This window comes from Octopus sinensis, linkage group LG18, assembly GCF_006345805.1.
Source record: "Octopus sinensis linkage group LG18, ASM634580v1, whole genome shotgun sequence".
Classification (NCBI taxonomy): Eukaryota; Metazoa; Mollusca; class Cephalopoda; order Octopoda; family Octopodidae; genus Octopus; species Octopus sinensis.
The window spans coordinates 54,474,622-54,485,257 of record NC_043014.1 but is presented as its reverse complement, the minus strand read 5'-3'; the positions used below and the strand labels follow the sequence as shown (position 1 = coordinate 54,485,257).

Genomic DNA, 10,636 nt, shown 5'->3' with positions numbered 1-10,636 from the left:
TATATTTAATATATATATATATATACACGCACACATATATACATACATATATATTTATACATACATATATATATATATACATACATATATATATACATACATAGCATATATATATATAGACATACATATATATACAACATACATACATATATACACATACATACATATATATACACATACATACATATATACACATACATATATACACATACATACATATATACACATACATATATATACGCATATATATATATATTATATATATATATATATAGCATTTCACATGCACATGTATATAGATATGTCTATGTGCTTGTTGTATTCGTGTGTCGAGGTAAAAACAGGACGTCGAGTTGCGTCCCTTTGCGTTAAGAAAGTTTATCTTAAACCACAAAGATTGATAAAAATAAATCGTTGAGCTGATAATGTTCAACTTGAAAAAATCCCCAACATGGCCTGCAGTGCAACGACTGAAACCAATAAAATAAATAAAATAATAGTAGATATGTGTGTGTGTGTGTATATGTGTGTCTTCCGAGACGTGGGTTGGAACCCCTGACCTGCCTCATTGCAAAGACAGACCACGTGACTTGGCTACGTTACATGTCGAGAACAAAGTGGAAGCCATTTTGTAGCCGCATCTAGAAAGGATACGGAGCGATGGTGTTCTAATTTATTTATTCCTATTCGTTGCAAACATTATTTAAGGTAAGCGACAAAGCTACGATTGCATTTTTGTAAATTTTCCCATTGCCGATTTAGAATCAATGTGGAATATAGTCCGACGGGTACATTGTGCGATCTTGAGCCTAGCTCTCGCGATTTTAAAACTGAGCTGGTAAAAAAATTTGGTTTAAAATTCGGGCGGTTTCGGATTCTCGTCTAAATATATTCTCCCGAAAATGTCCGGGGATTCTTTTGCGAAATTAACGACCGGATTGCATCGTCAATTAATATGTCCTTTTCGTTGTTGCTCCGTTCTTTCGTTTCGACAAGATTTAGCGATGGTCATGTTTGGATGCCTCTGTGTGTCCGTATTCAGCTCTACTTGAACGATTCAGCAAAGGTTTCGCTTCTGGCTTCTCTTCGCTTCCTTCTCTCTCATCATTTTTCCTTCCTTTCTTTCATTCTAATTAATTAATTTACCTGCTTTGTGTACACCTTGTTTATTGTGTCTCGTCCGACTTCCACCTGGAACCGAAATATGAAACGACTGCAACATTTTTTTCCATCTCAAAAAGACTTCATTAACCAAGAATTGATTTCCACCACAAACACAGAATCGTTTACAATTTGTAAACCGTCACTGACAGCGAATTATAATAACCTATACTGGGAGCCTTCAGTCTTCGTGTGTATATATACACACACATATATATATATATATATATATGTGTGTGTATAATATACACACATCCTTTGTGTTCTGTTTTTAATTTTATTTGATATATTCTCTCTCACCTCTGCCACTATCTGGCATACACAGATGCTTACACTTATCAAATATTCACCCTAAATTTACAGTATAATGTACACACACACATATATACACTGTGGTGTGTATATATAATATATATATACACACACACACTCTCTCTCTCCTCTGTCACATATACACACCTTACCGTGGTATAGTCATTTATATATTCCATCTTTTTGGTACCTGGAGGATCTCACGTAACAAGAAATTAGCGACTAACTGAATCAGCAGCTCCACGATATATATACATATATATCACACACCATCTATATATATATATATATTATATAATATATTATATATATATAGACACACCTATATATATATATATATACACACCATATATATATATATACACACCTATATATATATATATACACACCTATATATATATATATACACACCTATATATATATATATATACACACCTATATATATATATATATATACCACCTATATATATATATATACACACACCTATATATATATGTATATATATACAGATATATACACGCACGTTTGGATATACGAATGGGAAACGGATATATATATATAATCAATACATGTAGTTGTAGAATATATTTATGTATATTTCCATCTTTTGCCGTCCATAAAAGATCGAACGTAGAATTTTTTTTTTTCCAATCCATGATAAAAAAATCAACAGAGTATAAAATTGCTTTAATTCTATGGTTTTTTCTTCCCCCCTCATCGTTTCCATGTGCTGTCTTCCGTTCTTTTCCATCTCTTTGTACTGTGGTCTTTTTTCCCTTTTTTTAAAAAATTAATTTCGACTCCTAGCACGTGCCATTTATCTGATTCTAATAAATATTAATAATATCCGTCTAATTATGTTGTTTATTATACACAATTAATTACCCTCCCTCCCGGGACCGAATCCTCATTATTTCTCTCTCTTTCCTGTTAAGGTTCTAAAATTCTATCTGTTCAAATCCCGCCTAGAGATCAACTTTGCATTTAAAGTGTCTGTTTAGCCCTAGGTCATCACTTACTAAGGAGACCTATGATCAGAGGCGTTCAAGCCATGGCCATACCGTGTTGTTTAGGTTTAGATTACCTATTGTATCCTTTTACGACAATAGAGGGCGATTAAGCTGCCATTTCTACCGGATTAAGTGACCTAGTAGAGGCTCCCTGCCAAGTGTTGTGGCTAGTTTATATTCCTATTTTATATATGTATATATATATATATATAATGCATTTTAGACAGGAATGGAATTATAATGAACTCAAAGCAACTCTGTATAGAAGCTGCAAAATTTTTTTAAAATATTTGGTTTATGAAACTGTCTATTTTTCGTCCTAAATTTTGTGAAATGACATCAAAATAAGTTTTAGGTTTACAACAAGATTAAAGTGCTGCGGTTAGAAGACATTAATCCAAAGAAAGAAAAGAAATTGCTGTGGCCTTAAACGATACCAGGTTCTGTTAGACTGCATGGCGGCTTGAACGAAGATGAGACGGAAACTACACGGAAGCCCGTCGTCGGAGAGACCGTTTCCTGTTCGTGGCTTGTAGTGCTTAAATCTCTCTCGTGAGTGCCCTTTGGCAGAGAGCCCCTCTTGTTGCACGCAATCGGGGCCAGGGGGTCCTCTCCGAAATAAACTTCCGCCTTTCCTCTCGGAAGATTTCAACACTTAATGGGTGGTGGCCATTCCTCTCACCCATTGAAGAATAAATTAATAAATATATGAAAGGTAGCAATGTTATTTTCTGAAGTCCTGCACTTAATGGATTTAGCTACACTGGAAATAGATGTCTAATGATGCAATGGGAAGAAGGGTGACCTCGTATTAGTCTAGTGTTTTTGATAATAAAAATACGGATGTGTTTAAATCGGTTTTTTATTTGAGATATATTTTCGTTATGTTCGACAAGGATAATTATACGACCCAAGGAAATTTCCTTGGAATGCTTTCTGCATAAACGCTATACAGTTAAGTGCAGTCTCCCAAACTTAAAGTAGGGAGCCAAAATTGTGTTTACTTTTGAATTTTTGTTGTATTTCTCCTAGTTACCCGTGTGAAAGTGAATTGAGTATCTGTGTGGGTATGGTATAGGAATTGCTACTGTGACAAAATGTTGTCTAGCTCCAAATGATCCTTCACTGAGCAGACCTATAATCAACGATGTCTGGATACTGCTATTTCTAGCAAATAGAGCAACCATGTAGAGGCTCGCTCTTCCACACTGAGGAGACAGGCTGACACTGCCCTTGCATCCTCATCTTTTGCCATGGTGTTCTGTCATGAGAAGAAGCATCAGTTTTAACGTCCACTTTTCCATGCTTGCATGGGTCAGACTGAATTCGTTGAAGCAGATTTTCTATGGCTGGATGCCTTTCCTACCGCCAACCCAGTACCTGTTTCTAAACAAGGTATTTTCCCACAGCTGGACATGTTTTCACAGAAAACCAGAAATGAATGACTGCTGATATGAGGGTGGTGCTCACAACTATTGCATACAAACACACACACATAGAATGATAAGCTAAATTTCTTGGGCTTTACCTTAAGGACTTTACAAACCCAAACCTCTTACTGTTTTTTTTTTCCAAATCTTCAAGGACCTGTTTGTGCAGAGACAGACAGTGGGCCTTGAATTCAGGACACAGAGAGCTAAAAAGAAATCTTGCAAAATATTCGTCTGATGCCCTATCAACTCTGCCACTTCACTGTTATGTCATAGTTGATGTATGACAAACATCAGCAGGATATACACGAGACAACCAAAGGTGTAAAGAGTTGTGTCTGGCCTGACTGAGATACAGGAAGGAAAAAAGTAAATCTCAGGTTAACACTAATTGCAAGCAGACCTACTTATGATCAAAAACATTCCACCTTCATTCTAGGGACTACATTTAAGCCTACATCATCCAGTGCGCCCTTTCCTTATTTATGACTCTAGGGTGTAATTCGAGAGATTTGGCTACTATTTTTAGCAGGAAGAGTAACCATAGGCGCAGGAGTGGCTGTGTGGTAAGTAGCTTGCTAACCAACCACATGGTTCCGGGTTCAGTCCCGCTGCGTGGCATCTTGGGCAAGTGTCTTCTGCTATAGCCCCGGGCCGACCAATGCCTTGTGAGTGGATTTGGTAGACGGAAACTTGAAAGAAGCCTGTCGTATATATGTGTTTTTTTTTTGTTTTGTTTTTGTGTTTGTCCCCCTAGCATTGTTTGACAATGGATGCTGGTGTGTTTACGTCCCCGTCACTTAGCGGTTCGGCAAAAGAGACCGTTAGAATAAGTACTGGGCTTACAAAGAATAAGTCCCGGGGTCAATTAAAAGGCGGTGCTCCAGCATGGCCGCAGTCAAATGACTGAAACAAGTAAAAGAGTAAGAGTACATAGAGACTCTCGTCCTCATCAGGTCACATTTTTCATTGAAAGGGGCTGAGCAGAATCTAAGAGAGAAGGGGTAGGGATCTTTATAGGGGAAGTGATGAAGACAGGGTAAGTGAGAAACTATTGATTGTGTGGTGGTTGTGTTTCTCGGTTTCCATTGATGAAAAATTAATGCCAGCCTCATTTCATAATTGTAAATGGTGTTTGTTAGAAATATTATCGAGTATTGATTTCTATTACTGGCTGGCACACAGCCACAGATTTTTCGAGGGGAGTGCAGTTTAGTTAAAACCAACCTGAGTACTTGATTGGTGATGTATGTTCTCAGCAAGACATGGTTGACCTTGGCGGGATTTGGACTTGTAACATGAAGGGCCATAATTAAATACCACAAGGCATTTTGTCTGGTGCCCTAACAGTACTGCCTTTACCATCAAGGCCTATATTCTATGTCTTGCATTTTCTGTAGATATAAAAGACAACCCATCAGCAATCAAGGGACATCGTTAAATGCAATGCTTATTTATTTCCATGGTTTTTAATTATTCATGCTTTGTCTTGTAACTTGGAGATTCCGATGATGTGATTGTTTATTTCTAGCAGGGCGCAAAGAGCATACGAGTGTGATCGTTGACAGAGCGGCTAACCGGCTTCCGTGCCAGTGGCACATAAAAGGCACCAGTCGAGTGTGATCGTTACCAGCGTCACCTTACTGGCACTTGTGCCCCATGCTAGTAGAGTGCTGAGAGCACCATCCGAGCGTGGTCATTGCCAGAGGGGCTAACTGGCTTCCGTGTTGGTGGCACGTAAAAGGGCACCATTCGAACGTGATCGTTACCAGCATTGCCTTACTGGCACCTGTGCCGGTGGCATGTGTAAAAAGATTAGAGAGAGGTCACTGCCAGTACCACCTGGCTGGTCCCGTGCCGGGGGCACGTAAAAAGCACCCACTACACTCTCGGAGTGGTTGGCGTTAGGAAGGGCATCCAGCTGTAGAAACTCTGCCAGATCAGACTGGAGCTTGGTGCTGCCATCTGGTTCGCCAGCCCTCAGTCAAAATCGTCCAACCCATGCTAGCATGGAAAGCAGACGTTAAACGATGATGATGATGATGATTGTAGGGTAGGTGTGAGAGGCCTGATCTGACTATTCTGAACGTAAAACAGAATATTTAAGCCAGAAATGCCAAGTTTTAATGCTGAAGAGTTAAATGACTACTTGTAAACTTTGGTTCAACAGGATGTGTTGTGTGTCCTGTTTGGACAGATTTATGATCAAAGGCCTTCTAGCCATGACCATCCCAGCTTTACATACATAGTTTATCTCTCACTACATTATCCAATATCTTTCTTCCTTTAAAAAAAAAAAAAAAACACAGCAGGGAGGTGTGAATCAGAAGTTCTTAAGAAAAATTTCCTCTGGGCCAGTGTGGAATTATTATTATTGCATGGCTGTTGCTGCCATATATTTGGGCATTGACCAAATATGTAGGAAGCAAGGCTTGATGGCACACTTATATGCGATGAGCCATTCTGAATATTCTAGAACTGGTGTCCTCTAATATTGCTTCTTCGGACTGACCAATGCCTTGCAGGTGAATTTAAGGGACAGAGTTCATTACATGTGTGTGTGTTCATCAGACAGTTTTGGTTCTTGACCAAAACTGTCCGATGAACAGAAATGTGAAACTCTGAGTAACAGTTTTTGTGATGTCTTTGCATATATATATATATATAATATATATATATATATATATATAAATATATATATATATATATAAAGCACCCACTACACTCTCGGAGTGGTTGGCGTTAGGAAGGGCATCCAGCTGTAGAAACTCTGCCAGATCAAGATTGGAGCCTGGTGCAGCCATCTGGTTTGCCAGGCCTCAGTCAAAATCATCCAACCCATGCTAGCATGGAAAGCGGACGTTAGATGATGATATGTATGCATACACACAGAAAATTCTAGTTGTTGCACATAATAGTAAAGAGGAGACAGGCACTTACCTAGCATTATGGTGCAGATGGCAACTTGGAATTGCTATAAAATACCTTGTGATCCCTACAGGTGAGATGTATGGTCACCATTGTAAGATCCTGGCCAAACAGGTGACATGATGATGGAGTGATACAATAGATCTATAATGGCTAAGAAACAGGTTTGGAATGTCTGGAAGGGAGGTAGAAGCAGAGAGCGTTATCAAGTAGGCAGAAGAGAATCTTGGTGTCGGGTATACTCAGCCTAGGAAAAACCGAAAGGAGGAGATTTGCATGTGTTCTGTGATGTGAAGATGAGAGATTTGAGGTGTTCGGGATTATAAGACGGTGCCGGAGTAAACTGAGGTGTCATTGGGGGAGGAGTATATCCAGAATGATGAAGACATACTTGTTGTTAAAGCTGGTATCAAGAAAGGAGCAGAGAAGTGCTGTTATGAGAGAATGCTTGGGCTGAAGAGGGTCAACCACATGCTGACCCAACAGAGGAAACGGCAGGTGAGCTTTCTGCAGTGTAACAGAGTGAAGGACTTGAAGGTGAGGATAGTTACTGGTCCATTAAGAATAGTCATTGAGTTGTTAATGGTATGAGGCTAAGTAATCTTAGTAATTAAGGCGGTAATCTGGCAGAAATGATAGTACAACAGGCGAAATGCTTAGCGGTATTTCGTCTGCCGTTACATTCTGAGTTCAGATTCCGCCGAGGTCGACTTTGCCTTTCATCCTTTCGGGGTCGATTCAATAAGTACCAGTTACGCACTGGGGTCGATATAATCGACTTAATCCATTTGTTTGCCCTCTCTGTGTTTAGCCCCTTGTGGGTAGTAAAGAAATAGGTATGAGGCTAAGTGAGATATATTCTTGTCTCACCCAGATACTTAATCTAGCAATGGAAGAGTCCTGTATGCACTGACTGGTGCAGCGGTGTCATTGTAATCTACCAACCAGGACAAGGAGATGTCTTAGAGAGAGAAATTACAGAGGCATCAAATTGTTAGAGCAGCTATTGAAGTCACGGTGCCATTGTATAGTTGATCTGATGCAGTTGGACTCGAGGAGATGCAGCTTGGTTTTATGTTTGGAAGGGATGTCAGAGATGCTATCTTCTTAGTAAGGTAACTGCAGAAATGCTCAGCTTCAAGTAAGTCACTCTATGTAGATTTGGAGGTCCTTAACAAGGTGCCAAACTGAGTAATCTGGTGGTCACTGACAAAACAAGTTGTAGACGAAGGCAGTACAAGCTGTGTATTAAGGTGCAGTAAGTAGTGTCAGTCAATGTTGAGTTTAGCAACAACTTCAACCTGATAGTAGGGGTCCATCAAGACTCAGAGTTCAGCCCTGTCTTGTTCATTATGACCCTGCAGGCCATCACAGTTGTCTGTGAAAGCTCCTTTTGTAATGTTATTGGCATCGAGTTCTCTCAGCTCAATCTATAATAGAATTTTCCCTCTCTCTCTCTTTCGGAGAGGTACTGAGCAGCTATACGCACACATACACACACAGCAGTAACTTCCGCCTACCGAATTCAATCACAAAGCTCGGGGCTATAGTAGAAGACACCTGCCTAAAGTGCCACGCAGTGGGACTGAACTCGAATCCATGTAGCTAGGAAGTAAGCTCCCTAACCACACAGCTCGATGTGGATGCAGAACCTTAAATTTATAGAAATCCTTGAGGAAATCTTGGCCTAGATTAAGGTGTTAGTAAGTAGGAAAGAAGACAAGACCTTAGTATCATCAGAGAATTGGCTTTGCTTGATATGCAAAGACAGAATCTGTAGAAACTCCAAATGCTGTAACAACAGAAGAGGTGTAAGTGGAATTAGATGCAGGTAAACAGAGAAGGTAGGCTTTGTGTGTGGGCAGGTTAGCAATTCTGAGGGAAGGAGAAGTCAATTACATCAACCTCAATCCTTGACAGGTAGTACCATCCGAGCATGATCGTTGCCAGAGCAGCTAAGGGGTTTCCATGCCGGTGGCACGTAAAAGGCACCATTTGAGAGTGATTGTTACCAGTGTCACCTTACTGGCACCTGTGCCGGTGGCATGTGTAAAAAGATTTGAGCGAGGTCGTTGCCAGTACCGCCTGACTGGCCTCATGCCGGTGGCATGTAAGAAACACCCACTACGCTTTTGGAGTGGTTGGCGTTAGGAAGGGCATCCAGCTGTAGAAACTCTGCCAGATCAAGATTGGAACCTGGTGCAGCCATCTGGTTCGCCAGTCCTCAGTCAAAATCGTCCAACCCATGCTAGCATGGAAAACGGACGTTAAACAATGATGATGATGACCCTGAAAGGGTGGAAGCAAAGATCAACCTTGGTGGAATTTGAACTCAGAGCATAAACATGGATGAAATGCTGCTAAGCATTTTGCCCAGCATGCTAACGATTCTGCCAACTTGCCACTTTAGTAATAATAATAACAACAAGTTATCATGTACATGTTTCGTCTTGGTATAAAAGATGGGCTACAGCAAATATTCTGCTCACTACCACAGATTTGCTTGTCAGTTGTTTGACCTTCACCAGTTGAGCATTTCCCTTAGTGGCTGACGTTATGTGCATCTCTGATCATGAGCAGGAGTAGTTGGGGGGGGGCACCATAGCCATGTGTTGAGAGGGTTTCTTTGGGGTTTGAATAATTCACCCCTGGAATCATGGGTGTCTCATTCATCATTCTTGAACACTCATATTCAGAGACCTTTTGAGTTGAATGGGCTTCTCAACCAGAAGAAAATTCTAACTGGGCCACACCTGAAAAGTCATGTGCTGTTTATTTTGATACGAGGTCACCATGTCACACACATCGTTAATGATACAAGTAATTACATTTATGATAAATTACTTAATTGTTTTGAAAAGTGTAAAAGAGAACCATGAAATGCATAATTTCTTTGAAATTGTATTTTGTGTCAAACATTTGATTCTTTAGACAGTGTAAAAGTCCACCAAGGCAGGGTAGTGCTGAATGTGCAGTCATAGGCAACAGCACCTCTGAAAGCTACATTCCTTGTTATACTTTTGTCCCCTCTTTTACCTTGAGAATCGTTAACTATTATTTTTTATATTAAAAAATAAACAATCTCAATATAGAACAAAATTGAAGACGTAATTTAATTATGATAATTATAATTTAATTATGATAATCTTCTATTTCTGTATGACTCCATCGGTAAAGCTTTACTAAATCTTGATATTCTTATTTTCATATCTGAGAAAAGTTGAAATGGTTAGGCTTGAACCCACAGACCCTGCGAAGGAAGAATAGTTGTGGTCCCATTCAGTTATGGATACTCACAAAAAAGGAGAAAGAAAGAAATATTACAGTTCTATATTTAAGAGATGAGGAATTATGTACACTATTTACATTTGACGGATATTTGTCCTCATCTTGTTTGTTGTTAGTACAACATTTTGGCTGATATACCCTCCAGCCTTCATCACAGGGGGTGACCATCTCCCCCTGTTGGATGAAGTTAAAATAATAGACAGGGAACACCGCTGGAAAATACAAAAAGTAAAAGAAGCAGCACGTATGCAAGGACACAACAACCCCCTAAGTAGACCGAGTGCAGATATGAGCAGCATATGGGAACCAGTATTAAGGAAGGATAGAAAAATATTAGATTTATAAGCTCTAAAATTCACTCCATATTTGCCCACGGGCATATAGCATAGTGGTTAAGAGCGCAGGCTACTAAACCCAAGATTCCGAGTTTGATTTCAGGCAGTGACCTGAATAATAATAATAATCATCATCATTGTTTAACGTCTGCTTTCCATGCTGGCATGGGT

At 39.5% G+C, this 10,636-nt stretch overlaps 1 protein-coding gene across 2 annotated transcripts in view; it reads left to right on the top strand.

Moving 5' to 3' along the window:
• The first annotated feature begins 544 nt into the window (after positions 1–544).
• LOC115221511 (zinc finger protein ZFAT) overlaps positions 545–10,636 on the top strand; it is a 31,487-nt gene continuing 21,395 nt past the window's right edge. The window contains exon 1 of one of the 2 annotated variants that reach the window (XM_029791711.2): positions 545–708. The gene's annotated coding sequence lies outside the window, so the exon portion shown is untranslated. The remainder of the gene's footprint in view (positions 709–10,636) is intronic. The other variant, XM_029791712.2, reaches the window with a different exon arrangement.